This window comes from Lycium ferocissimum, chromosome 8 (assembly GCF_029784015.1).
Source record: "Lycium ferocissimum isolate CSIRO_LF1 chromosome 8, AGI_CSIRO_Lferr_CH_V1, whole genome shotgun sequence".
Taxonomy (NCBI): domain Eukaryota; kingdom Viridiplantae; phylum Streptophyta; class Magnoliopsida; order Solanales; family Solanaceae; genus Lycium; species Lycium ferocissimum.
This window is the reverse complement of record NC_081349.1, coordinates 45,262,475-45,274,259: the sequence shown is the minus strand read 5'-3', so window position 1 is coordinate 45,274,259 and position 11,785 is coordinate 45,262,475. Positions and strand designations below refer to the sequence as shown.

The 11,785-nt window shown below is 38.8% G+C and overlaps 1 pseudogene; it reads left to right on the top strand.

The window, feature by feature from the left end:
* The first annotated feature begins 10,109 nt into the window (after positions 1 to 10,109).
* On the top strand, positions 10,110 to 11,300 carry LOC132066414 (aquaporin TIP1-2-like; annotated as a pseudogene).
* Positions 11,301 to 11,785: the final 485 nt, after the last annotated feature.

Sequence of the window (11,785 nt, the reverse complement as noted above, 5' to 3'; positions counted from 1 at the left end):
ATCATTCAACACATAGGTTCATATGTGGACCGACAAGGTCGCCACAACATAACGTATATCATAAAGCCGGCAAGGCTAACAGTAAAGTATCAAGGGCTCAAAATAAGGCCGACAAGGCCACCAATATATTATACAACAATATGAACCGGTGGAGCTATAAAACATCTAACTGTACACACATGTCTACGAGCCTCTACATAGAATACAAATGATCATAAGGACAATACCAAATAGACTGCAGCTCCGAAGTAAGTGGAGTGCTCCTAAGAATTCCCTGATAGAACACCTACGGGTCTGACCCGTCGCCCTGCCTAACTGCGGGCATGAGCGCAGAGTCCATAAGAAGGGACGTCAGTACGAATAATGTACTGAGTATGTAAGGCATGAATAACAACATAATATAGCTATGGAAGGTAACATGAAATATGAGAGATAACCTGTACGTCTGGATGCCTCACAAGGTGATGTCATGCATGCTCAGCTTTTAAAAGAAACTTTTTCTTACATACATATTTATATGATATCATCATCATAACGTACCCGGCCCTTTCGGGACTCGGTGTGTAACGTACCCGGCCCTTTCGGGACTCGGTGTGTAACGTACCCGGCCCTTTCGGGACTCGGTGTGCAACGTACCCGGCCCTTTCGGGACTCGGTGTGCAACGTACCCGGCCCTTTCGGAACTCGGTGTGCAACGTACTCAGCCTTTTCGGGACTCGGTGTGTAATACCAACTGACCAGTGGTTGCCCAATAGGTGCCGTACCCGGCCAACTATAGCGCGGCTCGGTGTAGTAAAATATATACATATATATATATGTATATATATATGTAGACATATATGTATACATATGTATATATATGTATATACTATATATATATACATATGTGTATATATATATAGTATATACATATGTATATATATATATATATATACATATGTATATATATATATATATATACATACATATATATCTATATACATACATATATATATATGTATACATATATATATATATACATATATATATATATATATACATATATATATGTATATATATATATATAAGCATGCATGAGAGCTAAATAAAAGCTATAACTATTTCGGAGTGACGTAAGGTCGGTAACCTCCGATTTTCATTATGAAATTATCATCATCGCTATATCTCACCTTGAAGGAACAATTATTATAAGGTGAGATCAACAACAATGAATAAAATCGAGAAAAACATGAAATAATCTCAATAATCTCATAATAAATAGTATTAACATCATAAGCTTTGGAATTTCTAGAATTAAAATCATCATCATCATAATCATCATAGAAACATTCTCATCTTTAACATCGTCATTCATATTGTAAAAACATGTCCGTTGTTGTTGTCATAAAAGCTTATAGAATCATAAATCTTTGACTCGTAAAATAGGGACATTTTGGAAAATATTTATGGATTATCAAGAAAGAAGTCATGCCTTTGAATCATAAACTCTATGAATCATGAATTTCTAGCTTTTGGGAATAAGAATATTCTTGGAAAACATTTATGGATTCACATAAAGGGGTCATGGGACATTTGGAAACACCTATTGGATTCATAAGAAAGGAATCATGCCTTTAGAAGAAAGGGACTAGCCTTAACATACCTGTTCAACCTCCAGTTATCCACACTTATTCGTCTGAATTCATGAGTCTACATTTAAGAGGATTTACACTATCATTAGACTCATCATAGTATACTTATACTAAACTTTCAAGTCAAACTACTCTATACTCTGCCGAAAATTGGGCAATATTTCTCCTGTTTATATGCCTAGCCCGAAACCCCAATTCAGAAACCAACAACAACATCAATACCAACATTAACAACATCACTTTCAACACCAACATATGCCATAAAACAGCTTACACGCTTTTTTCCAACTTCTATAACTAACCAACTTACTATACAATTATTTAATGACTTTATCTCCGTAAATAAGCCTTAAATAATACCAAAAGAGAAAGATTCATACCTTTTTTCTTGTTAAGACAGTAATATCCTCAACATCCACGCTAAAATCCACCGTAAAACAATAATAGAATTACAACCATGCGTTATCCGGACCTAAACCACTACTCCGCTACTTGAAAATTGCTCACTTTTTAATGCCCTCACTCTCCATTATAAAATCTGGAAATTTCTGGGCTAAAATCTGGTGAAAAAAGGGGTTATTACCCTTTATATAGGGGTCAAATTCGGGTCGGGTTCACCGTAGAAGTATCGTAGCAAGCTCTGCATCGCAACACGCGTTTCTGCTTTGTCAGCCGAACTTGTAACATCCATAATTCTCTACTCCGATGTCCTATCAACGAGCGGTTTATTGCGTTGAAAACTAGACTCGACGAACTTTATTTTAGACTTTTAAAATACCTTAAAGGTCCCCATACCTAGATATATATCCCTCCAAAGTTGACCTAAAATTCTGTCCTTAATTCTGCCAACTTGTTCCAATTTTTCGACAAACTTATTTTTGTTGATTTTCTTGGTCCTAGAATCTTCCACAACTCCCTTTGCATGATATTTATCATTTATTATACTTGATAGTGGCCATGTTCTTGTGTTTTAAAATAGTCTTTCCCGATTACGACTTACGAGATCGTAATTCATCATTTACTTCATTGTTACATACTTCCCATCGCTTGTACCTTCCAAAACATCATGGGCCGTCTCTGATACTTCATTACTACGGTGATGTACGTGGCATGCTCATGCTCTGAAAGTGAGGGGTGTAACAGAGCGAACCAACTGGCTGGTTGAATTAACATGTGATATCAAACATACTTGAATAGGGAAATAACATTAACACATGTTGTTCTACTAAAATCTTACTGAGATATCATAAATGGGGAAATGTTGAATAAGTTTGAAAGTCTGAATAACTATTCGACAAGGCTAACACAAAAGCTGTTAAACATCTTACTGACTGGACTATAGTCTACGAAGCATCTAAAGAGTACTAAACTGCTAATTGTTTACCGGGACAAGGCCCCCGGCATACCTCACTAACTGAACTACTGTAAAGACTGAAAGTATGATAAAGCCCCGAGGGAACTGGGGCTCACCAAGCGGCTGATACGAGAATGTATTAGCAAGCAGAATCGTCAACCTGTAAACCGTTACCTGTATCGCGAGATGCAGGCTTTGGGCAAAAGGGACATCAACATATTTGACTTGCACTGGTATGTAAAGCAACTGAAGGAAAGAATTGTAAATGGGGTGCTCGGGAAAGGGCAGCCCAAGTGAATAAATGTGTATATATAATCTGAAACTAAAACTGATAACTAAACAGAACAAAAGAAGTAAAGTAATAGGTAAGAGCAGAAGAGACCTATTGTGACTGCTATTTGTTATTTGTTTGCTAGTTTTCAGGGATGTTTTAATTTTTAACATGTTTTACTTGTTCTCTAATCTTAGGACTCTATTTCAGATAGGGAGAGTAGTTGAGACTTATACGGATAGTAGTTAGGGTACCATCCTTTATATACCCTGTCATGTATCACAGAATAAACACAATAATATTCAATCAGCCATTCCCTTTTATGGTATCGCAGCCATCGCTCACACGAGACCGATCCTTTTTTTTTTTCTTTCTACATTTTCTCACACAATACCTGATCCGTTGTCTCAATGGCTCCTCCTACCAACGTTGTTAATGCTGATAACACAGCCGCAAACAACCCCATAATCCAATTCAATCCCGCCACTCAATTACTAATCAAGCTCATTGGCAGTCATAATTTTACAACTTGGAAGGCTCAAGTTTCAATGCTCATGAATGGTCACAAATTATTTGGCCATCTTGATGGCTCCTCCACTACACCACCCAAGACAATAACTCAAGACAACCAAAGCACGCTAAATCCGCCTACGAGACCTGGGTTCGCTGTGATTAACTTATACAAAATGCCCTCATGACATCGCTGATCCAACACTTGCATCAATCGTTGCAATGCTAGCCATCGCTCACAAAGCATGGATCCTTCTCCATATCGCTTTTGCTAACAAGTCTCCCGACTAGATTTTTTAGTCTCCGAGACCAAATGTTTGCTCGGCATCAAAAGGAATCTCGATCCGTCATAGATTATTTACGCGAGATTCGCGCACTCGATGACTCGCAACCTGTCGAGCACCCGCTTCTAATGAAGAACTCATTGTCAAAATTTTGAGTGGTCTTGCCCGAGTTTCGAGAGATTTCCGCTTATCGATCATGTGACACTTTTGTCACCTATAAGGAATTATACGGAAGCCGATTGACCATGAACTTTTTCTCAAACATGAAGAATCTAAGAAACACCACCCATAACCGCAATTGCTCAAAGGACTAGTATAGCTTCTCCACGTAACAACAACAACAACCGCAGAAAGGAAACAATGCCTCGCCCAACAATCAATAATGGCGCCCTCAACAAAAAAATGGAACAATGAAACCCAAGGAGAAACCAAAGAATGGCAAGAACAACCTTCTTGTGCAATGAACTACGATGTCAACTTTGTGATCGTCCCGGTCACTCACAAGAGTTTGTCGGTCACGGTCCCATAATCACCTCCAAGCACTTGCCAACTATGGCTTTGGACGTCTACTCCAACATTAGGAACCTTGGGATTGTCGACTTCGAGCCACTCATCACATTACATCCGATGCTCACAGCCTAACTACTACATGATTATCACGGTCCCGAAACGGTCTCAATGGGTGATGGTAACACCATACCAATTTCTCACACTGGTAACGCTAATTTACGTGCATCGAATTATCAATTTACCTTACTTAATACTCTGTGTGCCCCTTCTATAAAAAGAAATCTTATCTCAGTCTCACAATTTTGTCGTGACAATCAAACATCTATTGAATTTTTCCCTTTTTATTATCTTGTGAAGGACCTGACTACGGGGGAGCCTCTGGTGCGCGGGCAGATTAAAAGTGGACTTTACGAGTGGCCACCAAGCAGTACAAGCACCCATCCTCAATGCAATGTCTGCACCTGTGGCATCAGCGCTTGAGACATCCCAACAATCGCGTTTTAAATAAGCTTTTGCAGAAGTTTTCTCTTCCATTTTAGATTCAAAAAATTCTTCAATTTGTAATTCTTGTTGTTCAAATAAGATGCACAAAGTTACCTTTTTCTACAAATTCCTTGCAAAGCAAACGGCCTACAAATAATTTACAAAGTGATTTATGGGGCCCTTCCCCGTGTTATTCGTTGATAAAAAACGTTATTACGTTTTATTTGTTGATCACTTTTCAAAATATATGTGGTTGTACACACTAAAATCCAAGCACGAAGTTGCCGATGTTTTCAAAGTTTTACATCCCTTGCTTCGAGCGCCAATTAAACAAAAATTCTTTCATTTTATACCGATGGTGGCAGTGAATTTGAAAGTCTATCCTCATACTTAAAAACACAAGGTATTGAACACTTGATATCCCCTCCTTATATGCCATAAAGAGTAGCTTTGGTTGAACGGAGACACCGACACGTTATTAAAACAACCAAGACTCTATTACACCAAGCTTCACTTCCATCCAAATTTTGGAGTTTTGCTTGTCACCAAGCAAGCTTATCTCATAAACAAAGTTAACTACACCCAATTTAAAAGACCAGTCCCATATGAGATTTTATTCAAAGCATCTCCAAATTATGAATCTATAAAAATATTTGGTTGTTTATGCTATCCCTGGACTAGACCCTATGCCAAAAATAAACTTGAACCTCGTTCAACGCCTTGTGTTTATTTGGGATTCTCTAACAAATATTACTGCTACCAATGTTTTGATCCTGTCACTTCTCAAATCTATTTATCAAGGGATGTATTATTTTTTGAAGAAAATTATCCTTTTGAACACATGTTTTCCCAATTTAAAAATAATTCTAATACTAATGTATCTTGGGAAATCTGCTTTCGATGACCCCAAATCAAAGGATAATAACTTGGATTTAAACTCTTGTTATGATCTTCCACCACCAGCTTCAACTACCTCAACAACCACTTTCGTCCACATCCGTCGCAAACCAAGGCCTCTCTACCAATTCGTACTTCTCCATCTTTATTGCCAAATACTTCTCCTAATCCATCTTCATCTCACTCGGCGTATCTCTCCCACCGTTTCGACCCGCCACTATCTACATCCCCTTCAACATCCCACCCAACCACTTCGCACCCATAATTAACCGCTCCCTCATCACCTATCGACGCCGTAACTCTCGGTCCGTAGCCAAACCTCTACCCCCTTCCAACTCCGCCAACAGTTGCTCCCTCTATTTCTCCTTCTAAGACATCACAAGTCAAGTCAACAAACCTATCTTCCAAACCTTCTAGCTATCCTATGATTACTCGGTCCGAGAGTATCCAACATCCCCGTTCCCGCTTATCACTACGAAAATATTTCGATTCCTTAACTCACAAACAAGCCCAATCTCAACCTCAAAGGGCGAGCCGCAACGCAGTGAATTCGATGCACTTATTAGAAATCAGACGTGGAAATTGGTGCCCTATGACACGTCGAAGAACGTGGTGGACTGTAAGTGATTATTTCGCATAAAGCATCATCCTGATGGTTTTGTTGACAGGTATAAAGCTCATCTAGTTGCTCGAGGATTCACTCAGTGACCTGGTGTCGACTTTCATTCCACCTTCAGCCCAGTGGTTAAACCCACTACGGTGCGGTTGGTCATCTCCATCGCAACTCAACATAATCGCTCCCTTCATCGCCCTCGATGTAAATAATGCGTTTCTACAGGACATCTTAAGGAAGAGGTTTATATGCGACAACCACCGCTCTTTGAAGACTCTTCATTTTCTCATCATGTCTACAAACCGAACAAAGTAATTTATGGTCTTAAGCAGGACCTCGAGGCTTGGTATACCGAACTCAAAACTATCCGATATCGTTGGTGTTTCAATAAGTGCAAGTCTGACTCCTCCCTATTTATTTTTCATAAATTTGGCTTTACAGTATATATGCTCGTTTATGTCGATGATATTATCGTTACTGGCAATAACATTTCTGGTGTTCGTCATGTTATTGATGGTTTGTCCAATCGTTTTTCCATTAAAGATCTTGGTGCACTGCATTACTTTCTGGGAGTTGAGGTCCTTCGCACTACTAATGGAGTTTTGTTGTCTCAAAGAAAAGTATATTACGGACCTACTGCATGATGTTCATATGCAGACAACAAAGGTGTGCCTACACCGATGTGCTCCACCACCGTTTTTGCTCCTTCAAGAATGATTCTCTCGTTGATATATCCAAATATCGGCAACTCATCGGCAAGCTTCAATACCTATCCTTCACTCGGCCAGATATTGCATTTACTGTAAACAAGCTTGCACAGTTTATGCATTGTCCTAACCAAGATCACTGGAAAGTGGTTAAATGCCTACTCAGGTACCTTAATATCACTTCCTCCTATGGTATTTGAGTAACTAAGGAGCGAGATTCACGGTTGGTCGCTTATTCTGACTCTGATTGGGCTGGAGACCCTATTGATCGCACCTCTACTACTGGTTACGTGACTTATCTTGGCAGCACTCCTATTTCTTGGTCCTCCAAGAAACAACGCCGCCTTTAAGTTCTTCCATGGAGGTTGAATATCGTCTTGTAGCAAACCTACCGCCGAACTTAATTGGCTAGTCAATCTCTGTCGAGAACTTCAGGTTTCCTCTCACTAGAATTCCCAAAATCATGTGTGACAATGTTAGTGCAACCTATATTTGCCGAACCTCGTGTTCCACAAAGAAAATGAAACATATTGCAATTGATTTTCACTTCGTTCGAACAAGTGCGTAACAACACACTTGAAGTGAAACATTTACACTCTGCAGATCGTTGTCGACATACTCACCAAGCCGCTTTCGCGTGCTTTGTTTGAACAGTTTTCAACAAGTTGGGTGTTGTCAATGTCACCACCAACTTGCGGGGGCGTAACAAGAAGAGACCTATTGGATCGCTATTTGTTATTTGTTTCCTAGTTTTCAGGGATATTTTAATTTTCAACATCTTTTACTTGTTTTCTAATCTTAGGACTCTATTTCAGATAGGGAGAGTAGTTGAGACCTATACGGATAGCAGTTAGGGTATCATCCTTTATATACCCTGTCATGTATCACAGAATAAACGCAATAATATTCAATCAGCCATTCCCTTTTAATAGGTACTCCCTGTTCTGAATATGAATTCACCTGTTTTAATTTAGTTAATCGTATGTGGGGCCTCGGCCCCATATAACTGCATAAGTTGGTGGCCTCGACCAGGTAAGTGTGTCAGTCAATGGCCTCGGCCAAGTATACGTATACATGAGACTGTGCCCTCAGGCAAAATACACATGTTCAATATTCATTAATTATCATTAAGAAACTGAGATCACTGGAATAATGAACATTGCTAAAATGAGACATGTATTCAAAGACTGATTATAGGTCTGAAGCTTTAACTATTTCTAAGAATGTTGAGTTTCTAGATTGAGATTCATGGGTATGAAATACGAGTCTATATAGATTATGTTCTGAGTTCACAACATTCAAAATAAAAGTCACGAACGAATTACGAAACAAGATGATAGAGGTTCTGCAACTATTTATGGACTAAGATATAACTGTAATTCTGAAGCAAGTCGTAATAGTCAATGAACCATGTCGTAGGGAGAATCATCAACGTTGAGAGTTAGCCTCACATACCTGTAATCGCTCCAATCGAACGAACTAAATTGCTTTTCTGACGGAAAACACCAAAACCCTAACTTTGAATCGCTTGAGAAGGATTTACCTTGGAAATCCTATGTTTTGGGTGAAGAATCATGTTACTAATCATGAATTAATGTTAGAATTACTTAGGAATCATTAGAGCGGTCTTACCTTGACGTGGGAGAATAAGGAGAGAAGGAAAACAATTGCTTAGGGCTTTAGAATGATGTTGGAATGTTTGATAAATGAAATTTCGAGTTAAGTGTTGAATTTATAGCACTGGCATTTTGGACCCCCAGGCTCGCCGAGCGCAGTCTAAGGCGAGCCCTTGCCTCGCTTTGAGCGAGCTCCCCTGTCAATTTTACACTTGGATGATTTTCTTGAATTTTTCAACCTTTTGGACCCTTACCTCGCTGAGCGCAGTCTAAAGCTATCCCTTGCCTCGCTTTGGGGCAAGCTCAGCGAGCCCCTTTGTCCATTTTACACTTAATCAAAATTTCACGTTTTCTGCTCATCAACAGCGTTCAGTAAAATGGGCATAACTCCTAGCATAGAGCTCCTTTAGGCTCCACAATATACCGTTGGAAAGATATTTCAAAGGGCTACAACTTTCATGTCTTAAGTTTTCTCAAATTCCTAACAGATTTTCACGAAATCGGGCTAGAAGATAAACACACGCCGTAAACTTAGCCGATTCTATTGAATCATAAGCACCTCTCTATAAGCCATTCTACGATGATCGTATCTCCTTTCTCCGAACTCTGATTGGCCTGATCCTTATATGCCTGGAAAGGTATTTCTTCGTACTACAACTTTCATTATGGAACCTTTTCCAAATTCTCAATAAATCAAGGGGTTATGTGTTACCAAATTAGGCCTGTCAACCACTTTTGCAACACGTACAAACTTTCAAAGTTTCCGCTAAAACTCTAATGATACGAGTCTAACTTTAGTTCTATGATATGGGGTGTAACAGTTACCTTTGTGAAATATAAAAACCTGCCACGTGATTTGCTGGCATATAATAAGATAATTACTACTAGAATTGAAAGGAGATTAAATCGTTCTCATGTAAATGATAGAACTACCGAGATAAATTCCATGATGCATTAAATGCTGAACTTCGAAGAAACGTTTTTTCTGTAGTGTTCTCGAGAATATATCTTCTTCCCTAAATTAGCAAAGCCAAATTAAATATTAAAATATATAGTAAAATGAAATGCACGTGCAGCATTAGTTTAATGAAGTAGTAGTTGGTTACTATATTTTAGAAAATGCGAAGGGTTTTCCCAACAGTTCAGTCTACTCAATTCATGCTCTTATTTAGCCTATCAACTATATATATAGAGGCCTATTTAGAAAGAGAGCAACAAGAGCTAGAACGAAAGAGTACTAAGTAGCAGAAAATTAACTCATAAACCTTTTCATCTTCAAGAAAAAGAACATGTTGATTTCAAAAATTGTCATTGGAAATTTGAAAGAGGCTACCCATCCTGATACCCTCAAGGCTGCCTTAGCTGAATTTATTTCCATGCTTATTTATTTTTTTGACGCTGAAGGCTTTGTCGCATCATCAGGGGCGGATCCACAATGATTAGTGGGGGTTCCTGGGAACCCATAACTTTTTCCGGCACCTTGTAATTGTATTGAAGAATATATTCAAGGTATAACAATAATTAGATGGGAACCCAGTAACAATATGGATGCTTGGCTCAGTGGCAAAAAGTAACTAGGCGGAGCGCATCCGCGCTAGAGATGCAGGATCGAGCCTCTCCTGTGGTCTTTTTTACTTATTAAGCTCATTTTTGTATTCCGAAATATCTTTGCTGGGAACCCACAAACTAAAAATCCTGGATCCCCCTCTGCGCATCATCCAGGTTGACGAGCGGCAATTTGCAAGCCCAGCTGACTGCTACAGCGATAAACCATGCATTTGCTCTAGTCGTAGTAGTTTCAGTGGCGACAAACATATCTGGAGGTCATGTAAACCCTGCTGTCACGTTTGGTGCCATTGTGGAAGGTCACATCACCTTATGTAGGACTGTTTCGTATTGGATTGCTCAATTGTTTGGATCTATTGTGGCATGCTTGCTCCCGAAGTATTCTATTGTTGGTGCAGAAGTATCTCCATTCGTTCCAACACCATGAAACGCGGTTGTTTTTTAGATTGTGACAACATTTGTTCTTGTTTACACTATTTATGCAACTTCAATTGACCCCAAGAGGAGTAACTCGAGTGTGATTGATGCCCCAATTGCAATTGGTTTCATTGTTGGTGCCAATATTTTATCCGGTGGTGCCTTTTATGGTGCAATAATGAACCCTGCTGCACCCTTAGGTCAAGCGGTGGTTAGATGGACATGCAACAACCACTGGGTTTACTGGCTCAGTACATTCGTTGATGTTGCATTGCTTCTTTGGTCTATGTAACCATCTACATCCCCAAGAACACTAATCACAAGCAACTCCCAACTAGCATCAACAGAGCCAACTTCATTGAAGGAGATTCAATTGCATCCCTTCGTCAAAAAATGATACCATGCAGAAAAATTAAAAATGACTTTTTGTACATTATATAAATTGTTTAATCTCCTCGCCATACGAGAAGTTTAAAAATATGGTGATAGAGGGGGTTTAAAATTCTTTTAAGTCACAAGCTTTGGAATCTGGAATCCTAACTAGAAATGACATTCTTTCATATTTTTAATCCCTTTATTTGACCATTTGAAGTTCTTGCTCTACCATTTCCTTTTAGAGCTCTTATATGTAGTAACTCCTGTAAATAAGAATTATATTTGTCGTAGATATTATTATTTGATCATATTCTCATCTCCGAGAAGAAAAGTATTGCCTAGCTACTTCTCTAGATGCATAGCTATGAAGGTTACTTCTTTATGGAATCTGATTAATTTGGTATATTCGGATACAGTCAGCGATATCTTTTACATACAACTCTTTTTTTCGCCCTAAACTATAAGAGTGACTTATTTCCATTAAGGGTTCTTGTTATACACTATAAGAAAGTATAGAAATAGCAATAAAAAATTTAATATTTGGCAACAAC